This window comes from Macaca mulatta, chromosome 9 (assembly GCF_049350105.2).
Source record: "Macaca mulatta isolate MMU2019108-1 chromosome 9, T2T-MMU8v2.0, whole genome shotgun sequence".
Classification (NCBI taxonomy): Eukaryota; Metazoa; Chordata; class Mammalia; order Primates; family Cercopithecidae; genus Macaca; species Macaca mulatta.
The window spans coordinates 12,938,213-12,955,018 of record NC_133414.1 but is presented as its reverse complement, the minus strand read 5'-3'; positions in this window follow the sequence as shown (position 1 = coordinate 12,955,018).

Genomic DNA, 16,806 nt, shown 5'->3' with positions numbered 1-16,806 from the left:
CTTAGAAACAACGATTAACTCAGTAGCAATGAACACCCCCAGAACTCAGATTGGGGTGTCTAAATATCTAAAACCATCTCCCAACAATAGGAAGCAGCATTGGTTTCAAGTTTGGGTTGGAATGTGTTTAGAATGAGCTCAGACTCTCCTGTCATACTGAAAAGCAAGGATGGTATCGAAGATGCTGACACCACATCAGAAGCACTCAGGAACCAAACCAAAGGGTCTTCCCCTTCCAAGAGGAGACTTTTCTGAGTGTCAGTAAGAATACAGGGCCACAGAAATATTTGTTTCTACTTACACATTATTTTGAAAACTGGTATATAAGAGAATGAAAGGAGTCAACCATTTTTCATGGCTTTCTTTCTTTTTCTTTTTTTTTTTTGAGATGGAGTCTTGCTCTGTCACCTAGGCTGGAGTGCAGTGGCATGATCATGGCTCACTATAGCCTCAATCTCTTAGCCTCAAGTGACCCCCCTGCCTCAGCCTCCTCAGTAGCTGGGACTACAGGCAGGTGCCACCACACTCAGCTCATTTTTAAACTTTTTATAGAGATGAGATCTCACTGTGTTGCCCAGGCTGGTCTCAAACTCTTGAGCTCAAGTGATCCTCCTGCCTCAGCTTCCCAAAGTGCTGGGATTACAAGTGAGAGCCACTGCATGTGGCCTAGAATCAGTTTGTTGATATCCACAAAATCACTTGCAGAAATTTTGGTTGGGATTGGATTGAATCTATAGACCAAGTTAGGAAGAACTGACACCTTGACAGATATTGAGTCATCCTATCCATAAACACGAAATACCTTCCATTTAATTAGTGCTTCTTTGATTCTATTCATCAGAGTTTCATAGTTTACTTCAGGAATATCTTATATATTTTGTTAGATTTCTACCTAGATATTACATTGAGATACTAATGTAAATGATAATGAGTCTTTAATTTCAAATTCCACTTGCTTATTGCTGGTACATAGGAAAGCAATTGACTTGTTTTTGTTTGTTTGTTTTGAGACAGAGTCTCACTCTGTCGCCCAGACTGTGGTGCAGTGGCACGATCTGGGCTCACTGCAGGCTCCACCTCCCAGGTTCAAGCGATTCTCCTGCCTCAGCCTCCTGAGTAGCTGGAATTACAGGCATGTGCCACCAGGCCTGGATAATTTTTGTATTTTTAGTAGAGATGGGGTTTCACCATGTTGGTCAGGCTGGTCTTAAACTCCTAACCTCGTGATCCACCTGACTTTTATATATTAACCTTGTGTTCTACAACTTTCCAATAACCTTATTAGTTCCAAAAGTTGTTTTAAATTATCTCAGATTTTCTACATAGATAATCATTTCATCTGTAGAAAAGGACAATTTTATTTTTTCTTTCCTGGTCCGTATACCTTTTATTTACTCATCTTATTGCATTCGCTCGGACTTCCAGCACAGGGTTGAAATGAGTGGTGACAGGTGACATCCTTGCCGTGTTCCTGATCTTAGTGGGAATACTTCAAGTTTCTCATCATTAAGTATAATGTTAGCTGTAGGTTTTTGTTGATATTCTTTATCAAGCCGAGGAAGTTCTCCTCTATTCCTAGTTTACTGATAGTTTTTATTAAGGATGGGTGCTAGACTTTGTCAACTGCTTTTTCTGCATCTAATGATATTATTATGTGATTTTAATTATTTAGCTTGTTGATGTGATATTTGATTCTTTTTAATGTTAAACCAGCCTTGCATAGCCAGGATATATCACACTTGGTTGTGTATAAATCTTTTTATACCCAGTTGGATTTAATGTGCTAATATTTGGTCGAGGATTTTTACAACTATGTTCATGAAATACATTCTGTAGTTTTCTTTTTTTGTAATATCTTTGTTTTTTGTTTGTATTAGGGTAGTGCTGGCCTCAGAAGGAGTTAGGAAGTACTCCTTCTGCTTCTATCTTCTGAAAGAGGTTGTAGAGATTTTATATACTTTCTTCTGTAAATATTTGGGAGGATTCAAGAGTAAGCCCATCTGGGCCTTGTGCCTTTTATATTGGTTGTTAGTTATTGACTGAATTTTTAATAGATATAGATCTATTCATATTGTCTATTTCTTCCTGTAACAATTTTGGCAGATTGCGTCTTTCAAGGAATTGGTTCATTTCATCTAGGTTATCACATTTGTGGGCATAGAGTTGTTCATACTATTCCTCAGTTATCCTTTAAATGTCCATGGGATCTGTAGTGATGATACTTCTTTAATTTCTGTTATTAGTAATTTGTGTTCTCCTTCTTTCTTAGTTAGCTTAGTGGATTAAAAATGTCATCGATCTTTTTTAAAAAAGCAGCTTTGATTTTATTTTCTCTATTGCTATTCCGATTTCATTGATTTCTGCTCTAATTTTTATTACTTGCTTTCCTCTGCTTATTTAGGATTTTGAAATTTACTCTTCTTGTTTCAGTTTCCTAGTGTGGATGCTTGGATGACTGATCATGGAGCTTTCTTCTTTTGTAACATATGCATTCAGTGCTATGAATTTCCCTCTAAGTGCTGCTTTCACTGCATTCTATAAATTCTGATGTTATATTTTCATTTTATTTAATTTAAAATATTTTTCAGTTTGTTCCTTGAAATTTTGAATTACTCCTGGAAATACTGAAATTTCTGCCTTGACCCATGTGTTATTTAGCAGTGTGTTGTTTAATCCCCAAGTATTTTGGGTTTTTCTATATTTCTGTCATCAATTTCCAGTGTAATCTCATTGTGGCTTAAGAACAGACATTGTATGATTTCTGTTATTTTAAATTTATTAAGGTGTTTTATGGTCCAGAATATGGTCTATCTTGGTGAATATTCCATGTAAGCTTTAGAAGAATGAATGGAGTGCTCTTGTTAGATGGAGTAGTCCCTAGCTGTCCATTATATCCAGTTAATTGGTGATAGTGTTGAGTTCAACTGTGTTCTTGATGATTTTCTGCCTGCTGGATCTGTCAGTTTCTGAAAGAGAGGTGTTGAAGTCTCCAACTATTATAGTGAATTTCTCTATTTTTTTCTACGGCTCTATCAGGTTTTGCCTCACATATTTTAATATTCTGCTGTTAGGAATATACATATTAAGAATTATTTTATCTTCCTGAAGAATTTATTGCTGTATTATTATATAATACCTTTTTTAATCCCTGATAACTTTCCTTGCTCTAAAGTCTGCTCTGTCTGAAATTAATAGAGAGCTACTCCTGCTTCCTTTTGATTAGTATTAACATGGTATAGCTTTCTCTATCCATTTACTTTAAATCAGATATATCTCTATATTTAAAGTGGCTTCCAAAGGAAAATAAATTGTTCTACCCAAAAGACACATACAACTGTATGGTCATTGCAGCATTATTCACAAAAGCAAAGACGTGGAATCAACCTAGGTGCCCATCAACGCTGGATTGGATAAAGAAAATGTGGTACATATACCCCATGGAATACTACGCAGCCATGAAAAATAAACAAAATCATGTCCTTTGCAGCAACATGGATGCAGCTGGAAGCCACTATCCTAAGCGTATTAACACAGAAACACAAAACAAAATACTGCGTGTTTTCATTTATAAGTGGGAGCTAAACCTTGGGTACACATGGACATGAAGATGAGAACAATAAACACTTGGGACTACAAAAGGGGAGAGAGACAGAGGAGGACGAGGGTTCAAAAACCAGCTGTTGGATCCTGTGCTCACTATCTGAGTGACAGGTTCAGTCATACTCAACCTCAGCATCATGCAATATCCTCTTATAACAAACCTGCATATGTACCCCCCAAATCTAAAATGAAAGCTGAAAAAAAGTGGGGTTCATGTACACAACATATAGTTGGGTTTTGTTTTATCTGTTCTGACGATCTTTGTCTTTTAATTGGTGCATTTAGACCACTGATGTTCAGAGTGGTTACAGATACACTTGGATTAACCACATTTGTTGTTGTTTTCTATTTGTTGCTCTTGTTTTTTGTTACTATTTTTGTCTTCCACTCTTTTTCTGCCTTTTGTTGTTTTAACTATTTTCTATGATTTCATTTTCTTACTGAACTAACCTAAGTCCACTTCCAAACAACATTATACTGTTTCACAGTTAGTGTGAGTCCACTAAAATAACAAAAAATCCTAATTCCTCCCTCCTGTCCCTTGTGTCATTGCTGTCGTTAATTTTTCTTACATAAAAATCTATATTAGTGTGTATATATACACACAAGCATCCATGATCAAATCTGTTATTGCTGTTATTATTTTGGACAAACTATTATCTATTAGGTCAACTAAAAGTAAGAAAACTAAAAGTTTGGTTGATCGCGGTGGCTCATGCCTGTAATCCCAGCACTTTGAGGCCAAGGTGGGCAGATCACCTGAGGTCAGGAGTTTGAGACCAGCATGGCCAACATGGTGAAACCCTGTCTCTACTAAAAATACAAAAAATTAGCTGGGCGTGGTGACACACACCTGTAATCCCAGCTACTTGGGAAGCTGAGGCAGGAGAATCGCTTGAACCTGGAAGGTGGAGGTTGCAGTGAGCCAAGATCGTGCCATTGCACTCCAGCCTGGGCAACAAGAGTGAAACTCCATCTCAAAGAAAAATAAGAGTTTTTATTTTACCAGTCAGACGTGGTGGTTCATGCCTGTAATCCCAACACTTTGGGAGGCTGAGATGGGTGGATCACCTGAGGTCAGGATTTCAAGACCAGCCTGGCCAATATGGTAAAACCCTGTCTCTACTAAAAATATAAAAAATTAGCTGGGCGTGGTGGTGGGCGCTTGTAGTCCCAGCTACTCAGGAGGCTAAGGCAGGAGAATTGCTTGAACCTGGGTGGCGGGGAGGTTGCAGTGAGCCAAGATTGTATAATTGCACTCCAGCCTGAGCAATAAGAGCAAAAGTCCATCTCAAAAAAAAAGAAAATAAAAGATGTTTTAATTTTACCATCACTTATTTCTCTTCCAGTGCTATTTCTTTCTTTACATGGTTCCTAGTTTCTGACCTATATTGTTTTCTTTCTCTTTAAACAGCTGCTTTTAACATTTCTTGCAAGACAGGTCTACTGGCAACAAATTCCCTCAATTTTTGTTTGAGAAAATCTGTTTCTCCTTCACTTTTCAAGGATTATTTTGCAGAGTACAGCATTTATTTGGGTTCAGTCTTAGCATGTCCATCTCTCTGCTGACATTGGACATCTGTTCCTAATGCTGTCCACTTGATCCATTAGTGTCCTTAGCATCTTTTTTCTTTTTTTTCTTTTTCTTTTTTTTTTTTTGAGACAGAGTCTCACTCTATTGCCCAGGCTGTAGTGCAATGGTATGAGCCACAACCCCTGCCTCCTGGGTTCAAGCGATTCTTCTGCCTCAGCCTCCCAAGTAGCTAGGATTATAGGCACCTGCCACCATGCCCGGATAATTTTGCTTTTTTTTTTTTTTTTTCCAGTAGAGACGGGATTTCACCATGTTGGCCAGGCTGGTCTTGAACTCCTGACCTCAAGTGATCCACTCACCTCAGCCTCCCAAAATGCTGGGATTACAGATGTGAGCCACTGCACTCAGCCCCTTAGCATCTTAATCGTAATTGTTTTACGTTCCCGGTCTCCTTAGCGCATAGTGGTTTAAAGTTTCTGGTCTGATAATTCCAACATTCCTGCCATATCTGAGTCTGGCTCCGATACTTGCTCTGTTTCTTCAAACTGTATTTTTTCATATTGGTATGCCTTGTAATTTTTTCTTGATAGTCAGATGTGAAGTACGAGGTATGAGGAACTGTGGTAAATAGGCCATTGGGAATGTGGTAGGAGGCAGGGTGTGGTGGGAAGGGAAATGGGCTGTAGTCCTATGATTAAGTCTCAGGTTTTAAGTAAGCCTAGGCCCCTGGGCTGTGAGCTTCACAAGTGCTTTTGAGTTCCTCTCACTTAGGTGAGATAGGATGGCTTAAGTGGATTGGAGTTGGGTATTTCTCTTCCCTTAGCTTGGTTAGGCTCTGATAAAACCCCAGTAGGTTAGGCTTTGGTTAGCTACAGATGTGCCTTGACTTACAACGAGGTTACATCCCGAGAAATCCATCAGAGAGGTGAGAATGCATTTAATACACCTAATCTACTGCATTATAGCCTAGCCTGCCTTAAACCTGCTCAGAACACTTGTATTCTCCTACAGTTGGGAAATCATCTCACACAAAGCCTGTTTTATAATAAAATGTTGAATATCTCATGCAATTTATTGAAAACTGTACAGAAAGTGAAAAACAGAATGGTTGTATGGGTGCTGGAAGTACAGTTTCTGCTGAATGCTCCCACATCAGCTTGAATATTGTTAAGTGGGGCCGGTCGTGGTGGCTCACACCTGTAATCCCAGCACTTTGGGAGGCTGAGGCGGGTGGATCACCTGTGGTCAAGAGTTCGAGACCAGCCTGACCAACATGGTGAAGTCCCGTCTCTACTAAAAACACAAAAAGTAGCCAGGCATGGTGGCGGGTGCCTGTAATCCCAGCTACTTGGGAGGCTAAGGCAGGAGAATCTCTGGAACCCTGGAGGCAGAGGTTGCAGTGAGCCAAGATCATGCCACTGCACTCCAGCCTGGGTGACAGAGCAAGACTCCATCTCAAAAAACAAACGACCCCAAGAAACAAACAAAAAAACCAAAACAATAAAACAAAACTTGTTAAGTCAAACCATCTTAAGTGGGGGACATCTGTAGTTTCTCCTGGGGGGCAGTCCTTAGTGACAAGAAGAGAATGCTCTGGCATTTTCTGGAATAGTTCCTTTCCCACTCCTACTGTCGGAAGCAGGAAATAATTTTTCTCCAATATTTGCTGTGAGAACCTGGTTGAGCTCCTGGAGGTAAAATCCATAGAAGTGTGGGAGTTCCCTATGGCTGGGTTCCCCTGGAGTTTTAATCTCAGGGTGGTCCACGCTGAGCTTGCAGCAGTTTGCCTGTGAGATCAGTTTCCCACCTGGCACTGGTGCCTGTGGAGTGTTAGGTGCATGGGTTTCTGCCCTTGTAAGTTGTGACGCTGTGCCCACTGATGTCAGGCATTGTGCTAAATGCTTTATTTAGAACCCATTGAATTCCATATGGAAGGTGCCAGTGGCCTCCTTTTACAATGCAGGAAATTAAGGCTCAGTGAACATACATGACCTTCCCAGAGCACAGAACCAGTGGGAGTGGGGTTTGAAGCCAGGGCAGAATGACAGCAAATCCCACATGTTGGAGCCTGTACTGTGCCACTCCCTCGGGAAAAGCGGCCCACAGTGGCATAGAGGGGAGCAGTGCTTTTGTGAGAGGTTTACCCAGCATGCACTTAGGTGAGCAGCTCCGAGATTCTCTGGTCTCTGGCAAGTGTTTTGAGACAGATGGGGAAGGGGACTTAAACCCGCTAACTTCAGAATGATTTCCCCTAAAATGGAACTGAAGAACAGACAGAAGCCCCGTCTGCTGGTTTGCATTTTTGGGCAGTTTCTCCTGAGCAGCACTTTGCCCTTGGATCAAAGTCAGGAACACAGAGCTCTGCGGCAGAGAACAAAGATTTCACGGAAATCCACCCTGTGATCTTAGTGTGCTAAGTTCCTCGTGACTGTTAACTCTACCTTTGTAACATTTCTTTATTTTTCAACGAGCCTTCACAGTGATGGTTTTATGTAAGGCTCACAGCTGCTCTGTGATCCAGGACAACTTCTTATCCTCATTTTCAGGGCAGAAAACTGAGGTTGAGAGGGTCAGTGACTTGTCCAAAATTACAACGGGCATTAGCAATGGAGAAAGGTGAGGATTTAAACCTCCGGACTTCTAGCTCTTTCTCCATGGCAAATGCCATCTACAGTCCTGGGGATCTCTGGTTTATCAGTTAGTGTTCAGGCTAAGCTACTGTGATGAAGAGGCCTCAAAATACAGTGGCTCAAATGAGTTAAGGTCTTGTTTCTTTCTCATATGACATTCCAGGGATGAACAGGAAGCCAGCTTCCTTCTCTCTCCTTGCTATGGCATCCTCTAGGCTGTGGTCTTTGCCTGGTTTGAGGGTTATGTGTACTATCACATTCAAGTTCCAGTCCACAGGGAGGAAGAAAGAGAGGAAGCCAAGGACAAGCAATTTCCATTAAAAACAAACAAACTATTGGGAGTTATACCTGATGTAAATGACGAGTTGATGGGTGCTGACGAGTTGATGGGCCGGGTGCGGTGGCTCACGCCTGTAATCCCAGCACTTTGGGAGGCTGAGGCAGGTGGACCATGAGGTCAGGAGTTTGAGACCAGCCTGGCCAACGTGGCAAAACCTTGTCTCTACTAAAAATACAAAATTAGCTGGGTGTGGTGGTGCACGTCTGTCATCCCAGCTACTCAGGAGGCTGAGGCAGGAGAATCGCTTGAACCTGGGAGGCAGAGGTTGCAGTGAGCTGAGATCGCACCATTGCACTCCAGCCTAGGTGACAGAATGAGACTCTGTCTCAAAAAAAAAAAAAAAAAAAAAAAAGAAAAAAAGTAAAACATGATCTGGAAGTTGCACACATTCTTCTGCTTATATCCCACTGTCCAACACTTCATCACATAGTGGCATAGAATTGCAAGGGATGTGAATTGCAAGGGAATCTAAAAGTGTGCCCAGCTGAAACTTGGTGGGAAGAGGTCCTATTACTAAAAGGGGGAAGATGAGAATAGAGAATTGATCCTGTGTGATCATTAACAGTCTCTGGCTCAGTTGGTCCCCCTGGCCACGCAATTAATCCAGGCAAATGTTTCTTCCCACACAGAGATCACACTCCCCACTCCCCACTCTCCACAAGGCATAGCCCCAAGGCCCATCCAGTTACTCATCCAGCCAAGTGCCCAGGATTTCCGAGTGGTGCACCCTCTTTCCCATCAGGCTCCCCATGGTCTGGCAGCCTGTAACTGAGTGAGTGGTGAGTTCCCTACCCCCCTCAACCCATACTCAATCGATTTTCCCGGCTGGGGTTGTCACTGGACAGGCTGCCAGTCCAGAGGGAGTTCAGGGACACAGGCAGCTCTGCTCCATAAGATCATCCGATAGGTCCTGTTTCTGAATTCTCTGAGGCCATCATTTTCTCCCCTCTGAATCCTCCTTTTTCTCTATATCTGTCATAAGAGAATTCCAGTAATCACTGGCAGAGACACATCTTGGCAGTCATGTTTGGAAATGGTTTGGGAGAATACATGAAATGCTTGTCCCATCTCAGGGAGGCCGCAGGAAGAGATGCACAGCCCAGGGGTAAATTCTGCAAGGCACCATCTCTCATCTCCTGTGGGACCTCGGGGGCTCACTCTCTGCCTCAGGTACTCCTCTACCAAATGGGGGCTGTGACAGCTCCTGCTCTTGAGACCATTGTGATGATTAAATGAGTGAGTATTCGTAGTCAGGCATCTGTAATCCCAGCTACTCAGGAGGCTGAGGCAGGAGGATCGCTTGAAGCCAGGAGGGAGAGGTTGCAGTGAGCTGAGAACTTGCCACTGCACTCCACCCTGGAAAACAGAGCAAGACCCAGGCTGAAAAAACAAGAGTACTCATAACCGGTGTTTAGTAAATGTTACTGTTACTATTATCGGATTGCCTATCTCTGCGAGCTAATCACCCTATTTGAGCTGCTTGCTAAATATTTGCTGTTTCAATGAGTACGTACTTCACTCTAGCCTTCCCTTATGCACAACTGCAAGTTAAAACACTTGCAATAATGCTTACAACTCTCTCTGGATGTTTCAGTCTGGGTCCAATCAGGAGACTGAAATCACATAGTAGTTAAAACAAGGGAAGACAAACATAAAGAACTATTATGCAGTGATAGGAGAATGACCACAAAGATGGAAAGAGAACTCTAGCAAGTCTCCTAGGGCTGAAGGGAGAATACCCAATGGATGGCAGGCTTGGAGCGGGGGAGGCATGGAAGAAGTTGTGGCTGAAGATCACTGGATGGCACAGAAGTCCACTGGGTTAACCTGGTTAGAGCCAGCTCATGTTTCCAGGCAGCGGGAAGAGCCCTCCACAACAAAGGTGAGCAGGAGCAATGGGGAGGCTTCCAGAGGGGTCAGGGTACTGCTGCCAGCATGAGTCCTGGAGCTCACCAGTGTCTGCATTGAGGGGCCTGGAGCCCAGGGGTCACCAGGTGGGGCCAGGGCTCTGAGGCTCCTTGTGCTAGGGCAGGGTGCCACTGGATGTTCCCCAGCTGCTCAAAACACACATACACCACTGACCAGCAATGCAACTGGAGGGAGGGAAAAAAAGCAAAACCCAGCACACTGAAATGAGGATTAGAAATCTACCTCTGCTTGTAATGTTCTCTCACCCTCTACTGACAAAATTTAACATTGCACTTACTCTAATGGAGAAATGCTTCATCCATGCAATTCTTGCAGAGCAGGTACTGAAGGATGAATTTGGAGTCAACAGGCAATACATTGATAACTGGAACACTGGGTAAAAAAAAAAAATCGCAGTATTTATCCACCAGATAGAATAATATGAAATAATTAAAAATTATGTTGTAGAAGACTATTTAATTTGCATTTCCCTGATGATTGGTGACATTGAACACATTTTCATAAACCTTGTGGCCATTGTATATCTTCTTTGGGGAAATGTCTATTCAAGTCCTTTCTCAATTTTTAAATCAAGTTATTTGGGTTTTTAATTTTTTAATTTTTGTTTTTCCATTGAGTTGGAGTTTTTCATGTATTTAAATATCAGCTCCTTATCAGATGTATGGTTTGTGAATATATTTTTCCTATTCTATAGGTTACTTTTCATTCTGTTGTTTCCTTTGATTGTATTTTCTAGTTTGATGTAGGTTTTTTTTTTTTTAGAGATAGAGTCTTGCTCTGTCACTCAGGCTGGAGTGCAGTGGTGCAATCTCAGCTCACTACAACCTCTGCCTCCTGGATTCAAGTAATTCTCTTACCTCAGCCTCTCAAATAGCTGGGATTACAGGCACCCACCACCTTGCCTGACTAATTTTTGTATTATTAATAGAGATGGGGTTTTGCCATGTTGGCCAGGCTGATCTTGAACTCCTGACCTCAAGTGATCCACTTGCCTTGACCTCTCAAAGTTCTGGGAATACAGGTGTGAGCCACCATGCCTGGCCTGATGTAGTTCTACTTGTCTATTTTTTTTGCCTTTGTTGCCTGTCCTTTTGTTATCATATGCAAGAAATTATTGCCAAGACCAGTGTCAAGAAGTTGTCCCCTTATCTTTTCTTCTAGGAGTTTTATAGTTTCATGTCTTACATTTAAATCTTTAATTGATTTTGAGTTGGTTTTGTGTATGTTGAAAGATAGGGATCCAATATCATTCTTTTGCATGTGAATGTCCAGTTTTCTCAAGTGTAGTGTTGAAGAGACTGTCCTTTCCCCATTGTATACTCCTGGCACCCTGTTGAAAATCAGTTGACTGTGTATGCATGGGTTTATTTTTGGGCCATTTTATTTCAGTGGGTCAGTACATCTGTCTGTATGCCAGTGTCATGCTGTTTTGATTACTACAGCTTTGTAATATATTTTGAAATCTGAAGTGTGATGCCTCCAGCTTCATTCTTTTTTCTCAAGATAATTTTGGCTATTCTTAGTCTTCTGTGGTTTCATATACATTTTAGGATTGTTTTTCCATTTCTGTAAAAGATGCCATTGGGATCTTGATGGGGATTGCATTGAATCGGTAGATTGCTTTGGGTTGCATGGAAATTTTAACAATATTGTCTTCCGGTCCATGAAAACCTAGAATTTGTGTCACATTACCTTGGTTGTGGTGATGGTATTTTATAAAAAAGAGTAAAGCTCTCTGTTAACAAATAGATTCCTGAATGTGTTCTCTTCTCCCCCTGCCTTTTACCTCCTTCCATTTTTTCTCCTTACTTAGTGAGAGAAAGGTCTTGAGGGATAGTCACTTTGTGTATTAGGGAACTGATGATTTTCACTCCTTTCTTGTCATCTGCCTCATCCCTTATCCAGGAAGAGTTAGGTGGAATGTGTGTAGTTACCTAAAATTGCAAGTCATAAATACTAATCGGCCACCTTCCCTCTCCTTGCTCTCAAAATTCCCCCAGGGACAATGGGTTGGCCTCTCCTCGGGTTCGGGAGAACTAGAAAGGATTTGTATCCTGGCTTAAGAAAAGGACATGAGAAAATAAAATTTCCTGTATTTTTTGCATTTCAGCACACATCTGTCTATGGTGAAAACAAGGGTCCCTGGTCTCCAGTGCTGGGGAACCAACATCTAAGGGGTTTCTTTGCTGCTGGACTTTGCATGCATTGCGTTTGCATGCACTGCATTTGCATGCAATGTGTTTGCATGCACTGTGAATCTCTATGGTATGCAGCATTTCTCAGCTTTTGCTTTAATTCGTTTTGTGCAACACAGTTTAGACAATGCTGCTAGAGAAAGGTATGAAAGATGTTTATAAATGACCTTTTAAAAAATTTAAATATTAAAATGTTTGTGATCTTGTAGCCTCTTTTCTTATATTGGTGATTGCCTTCTGTTATAAACAAAGTGTCTTCTCATGAAAACATCACTGCATACATGTACACAGGTATACACACATGCATATGTATGCATTGACAAAGACTGGAAAATTCTACATTACAGCGGTAGCAGCGCTCTGAAATTATCGACCATTTATCCCATCTGTGTGATTTGCATTTGTCTCAAATTCTATGAGTCTTTGTTTCTTTTGTATTAAGACAAAAATAACTGTGGAGTGCCTTTTATTATTATTATTATTATTATTGCTGATATGATGATGATGGCATTTAAAATCATCTGCCAAGCGCCTCTCTGCAGGAGAGCTGGGCGCATCACCTCCCCACCCATCAAGGTGACTGCACAGGGATTGTCACCAATGTCAAGTTTTTTGATGAGGCAGCAATGACGCAAATGTCAGCCGGGGAAGGTTCCCTGACCCACTAATGGGCACAACTTACTTTCCTCTTCGGGGCACTTCTCAGCGGGTAAAGCCCTGACCCTCTTCTGACAATTATTACTTCGTGTCAAAAGGTTGCCATGCTGAGCTGTCCAACTCTGACAACAGAAGACAGAGCAGCCCCTGTCAATCTCTGGGCCATGAGGCTCTGGCAGGGGGTTAAAGGTTCTGGAGTTTTCTGTGGAAAGACATAACATCCTCTTTCCCGTGCTCCCTGGCAGCAGCCTCCCATGCGGGACCTCACCAGCCTGCAGCGTCGCCGTGTGCTGGAGCTATAGCCTTCGATGCTGGCACTGTCTTGGCGCCTGGCTCTGCACCATGACAGTGTGACAAGGAAGACAGGCTGCCTGCTGACCGTCTTTGGGACAGAGAAGCTTAATATCCTGGGATTTGTTCAAAAAGGAATTGGAAATGGCTTCTCGCTCCCTGTCATGAAAAATGACCTATATAAAACCCAGGCTTTCTGCAGGTGTGGAAAGGGAGGAACAAAGGCCGAGACAGGAGGGTTGGTTGAGGACAGGAATTTGAGACCAGCCTGGGCAGCATAGCAAGAACCCATCTCTATAAAAAATTTAAAAACGAGGCCAGGTGTGGTGGCTCACACCCGTAATCTCAGCACTCTGGGAGGCTGAGGTGGGCAGATTGCTTGAGGACAGGAGTTCAAGATCAGCCCAGGTAAGATAGCAAAACCCAGTCTCTACAAAATATCTAAAACTTAGGTCAGCCATGGTGTCTCACACCTGTAATCCCAGCACTCTGGGAGGTTTAGGTGGGCAGATCGCTTGAGGATAGGAGTTTGAGACCAGCCTGGGCAGCATAGATTAATCCCATCTCTACAAAACATCTAAAAATTAATTGGGTGTGGTGCTGCGTGCCTATAGTCCCAGCTATTCCAGAGGCTACGCTGGGAGGATCATTTGAGCCCAGGAGTTTCAGGTTTCAGTGAGCTATGATCATGCTGCTGTACTCCAGCCTGGGTGACAGAACAAGACCGTCTCTGAAAGAATGAAAATAAAAATAAATAAAGGGAGGGCCAAGGGCCATCCTTTGACCCCTACACCATGTCCTTCTCATGTAGCTCATGATGCACCCATGGTGTGGTTCCTGTTGCACCTGCCCTTCTTGGAAGGGTTGATTAATCTGTGAGGAAAGTAGGGGGTCCCCGAGTTAGGCCAAGGGTGGCTGAGGGCAGTGGGTCTCCAGAAAGAGGTCACCAAAGTGAGAGGGACCAGCCTGTCTCCAAGAAGCAGCTCCTCTGGCAGAAGCTGGTAGAACTTCCAGGTCCAATTTCAAAAGCACCAGTGACATTAAATTCCACCCTGTCACTTCTCCTGCCCCACTCTTTGTGCACAGCAGCGTGGCCCGGAGGAAGTGCAGTGGCTTCCTGGCAATGCTGAGACCCGTTCTCTGTATGTGAACCCATTTACACGATGAGTGGAATCAAGGTGGCTGATCACAGCAATGGCTAGTATGACTGGAAGGCTCACTGTGTGCCCAAAAGATGCGTTTCACATGGATTATTCCATTTCTATCATTCCTTTAGCCCACGCTTGGACACCTGCTGTGTGCTGGCACCATTCTAGCTGCTGCAATATGGCAGTGGATAAAAAAGACCAAGACTCTTGGAGAAAGAAAACATGGTCTATCCATGCAATAGGATATTATTATTAAGCCTTAAAAAGGAAGGAAATTCTGCCTATGCTGCAACATAGGTGCACCTTGAAGACATTATGCTAAGTGAAACAAGCTAGACATAAAAAGATAAATACTATATAATTCTACTTACATGAGCCCCCTAGAGTAGTCAAACATCATAGAGACAGAAAGTAGAATAATAACGGGTGCAGAGGGCTGGAAGGAGAGGGGATGAGGAGTTGGTTAATGGGTGCAGAAGTTTCAGTTTGAGAAGATGAAACAGTTCTGGAGGTGGATGACAATGATGGTTGCATAACAAGGTGAATATACTTCATGCCCCTTGTATTAGTCTGTTCTCATGCTGCTAATAAAGACATACCCAAGACTGGGTAATTTATAGAGGCAAGAGGTTTAATGGACTCACAGTTCCACATGGCTGGGGAGGCCTCACAATCATGGTGGAAGACAAAGGAAGAGCAAAGGGATGTTTTACATGGCAGCAGGCAAGAGGGCATGTGCAGGGAAACTTCTGTTTATGAAACCATCAGATCTTGTGAGACTTACTCACTATCACGAGAACAGTATGGAGGAAACCTCCCCCATGATTTGATTATCTCCACCTGGCCCTGCCCTTGACATGTGGGGATTATCACGATTCAAGGTGAGATTTGAGTGGGGACTCAGCCAAACTATACCGCCACTGAGCTAGACGCTTAAAAATGGTTCTGATGTAATGTAGTGTAATTTTTAAAGAGACAACATATGTCCTCTAAGGGTCTGTGCTGCTGTGGGGATGTCTCTAGTCTAGCAGCTTGTGCTTAATTTGGAAGTTGAAGTGGTGATGAAACGCCTGCAAACCCCAGCGATGGCCAACGATCCTGGCCCTGAGGGAGAAACACACCCCAGTCCGCCCTGGGAGGGCTTTTGCACCAGGCCTGCTGGCTCTTCATTGAGTGCCCCCACCCCACACAGACCACGTCTCCCAATCCCTTTGTCTCTTTCCAGAGTGGCGTCATCTGACCATTGATTCTTGACCTTGACCACACACTTGACTCAACTGAAGAGCTTTAAACATGACTGACATCTGGGTCCCATCCCCTGAGGTTCTGATGTCATGATTTGAGTGCCACTTGGGTTATATGGTTTTTAAAAGCTCCCAGGACCTCGTAATGTGCAGTCAGGGCCGAGAACATGGCCTCCCCAAGGCCAGCTGCCTTTGCCAGGGCACAGTACCTAGGAGCCCTGATACTTGGAAGGGATCACAGAAATATTTTAATCTTCATTTTTTTTTTTTAAATCAGAAGAAAAGAATGAACTCTTAGGATGAAGAAAATGTCACAGCTAATGTTTTTACATTTGTCTTAGGCTGGGTGCAGTGGCTCACACCTGTAATCCCAGTACTTTGGGAGGCCGGATCACTTGAGGTCAGGAGTTTGAGACCAGCCTGGCCGACATGGCGAAACCCTGTCTCTACCAAAAATACAAAAATTAGCCTGGCGTGGCTGCAGGTGTCTGTAATCCCAGCTACTTGGGAGGCTGAGGCAGGAGACTCACTTGAACCTGGGAGGCAGTGCACTCCAGCCTGGCCAAGAGAGCGAGACTCTGTCTCAAAAATAATATTTATACGTTTGTCTTTATACCAACACAATCATGAACTATTTTCATTCTTTTTGGAGGAAGGGCTCATGAAGGTCATGGGGTGGCCATCGTCTGCCGTGACCCTGCTGTCCTCAGTGCCCCATTCAGAGCTTTGCAGCCACTAGGCACAGAAACACTAGGCACAGAATGAGTGAAGGGATGCACAGGATGAAATAGCACTAAGGACAATGAAACCCTTTAGGATGGAGGGAGATGCTGGCATGAAGTCTCATGGAGTGAGCCCTGCTAGCAGATCTGGAGAGGTGAGGCTGCGAAGAGTAAGGAGTGAAGGTAAGATTGAGGAGAGAGCTACCTAAGCATGATACAGTGGGCATCTCACGGGGGTCCAATAGTGTCTCTCTGTATCTCTGTCATACTCTTTCTTCTCTGTCTCTCTCTCAATGTGAACTGCACACTTTGTTCAGTTTGAAGCAGAAGAATTTAGGATGAGTGTTAGGGAAGACTCCCAGAACCTACAAATTATCCAACACAAGAAAGGACTAAGCCTGGGCAGCATAGTGAGATCCCACATCTACAGAAAATGAGAAAACAGCCAGGCATAGTGGTGCTACCTGTAGTCCCAACTACTGGGGAGGCTGAGGTAGGAGGATCACTTGAGCCTGG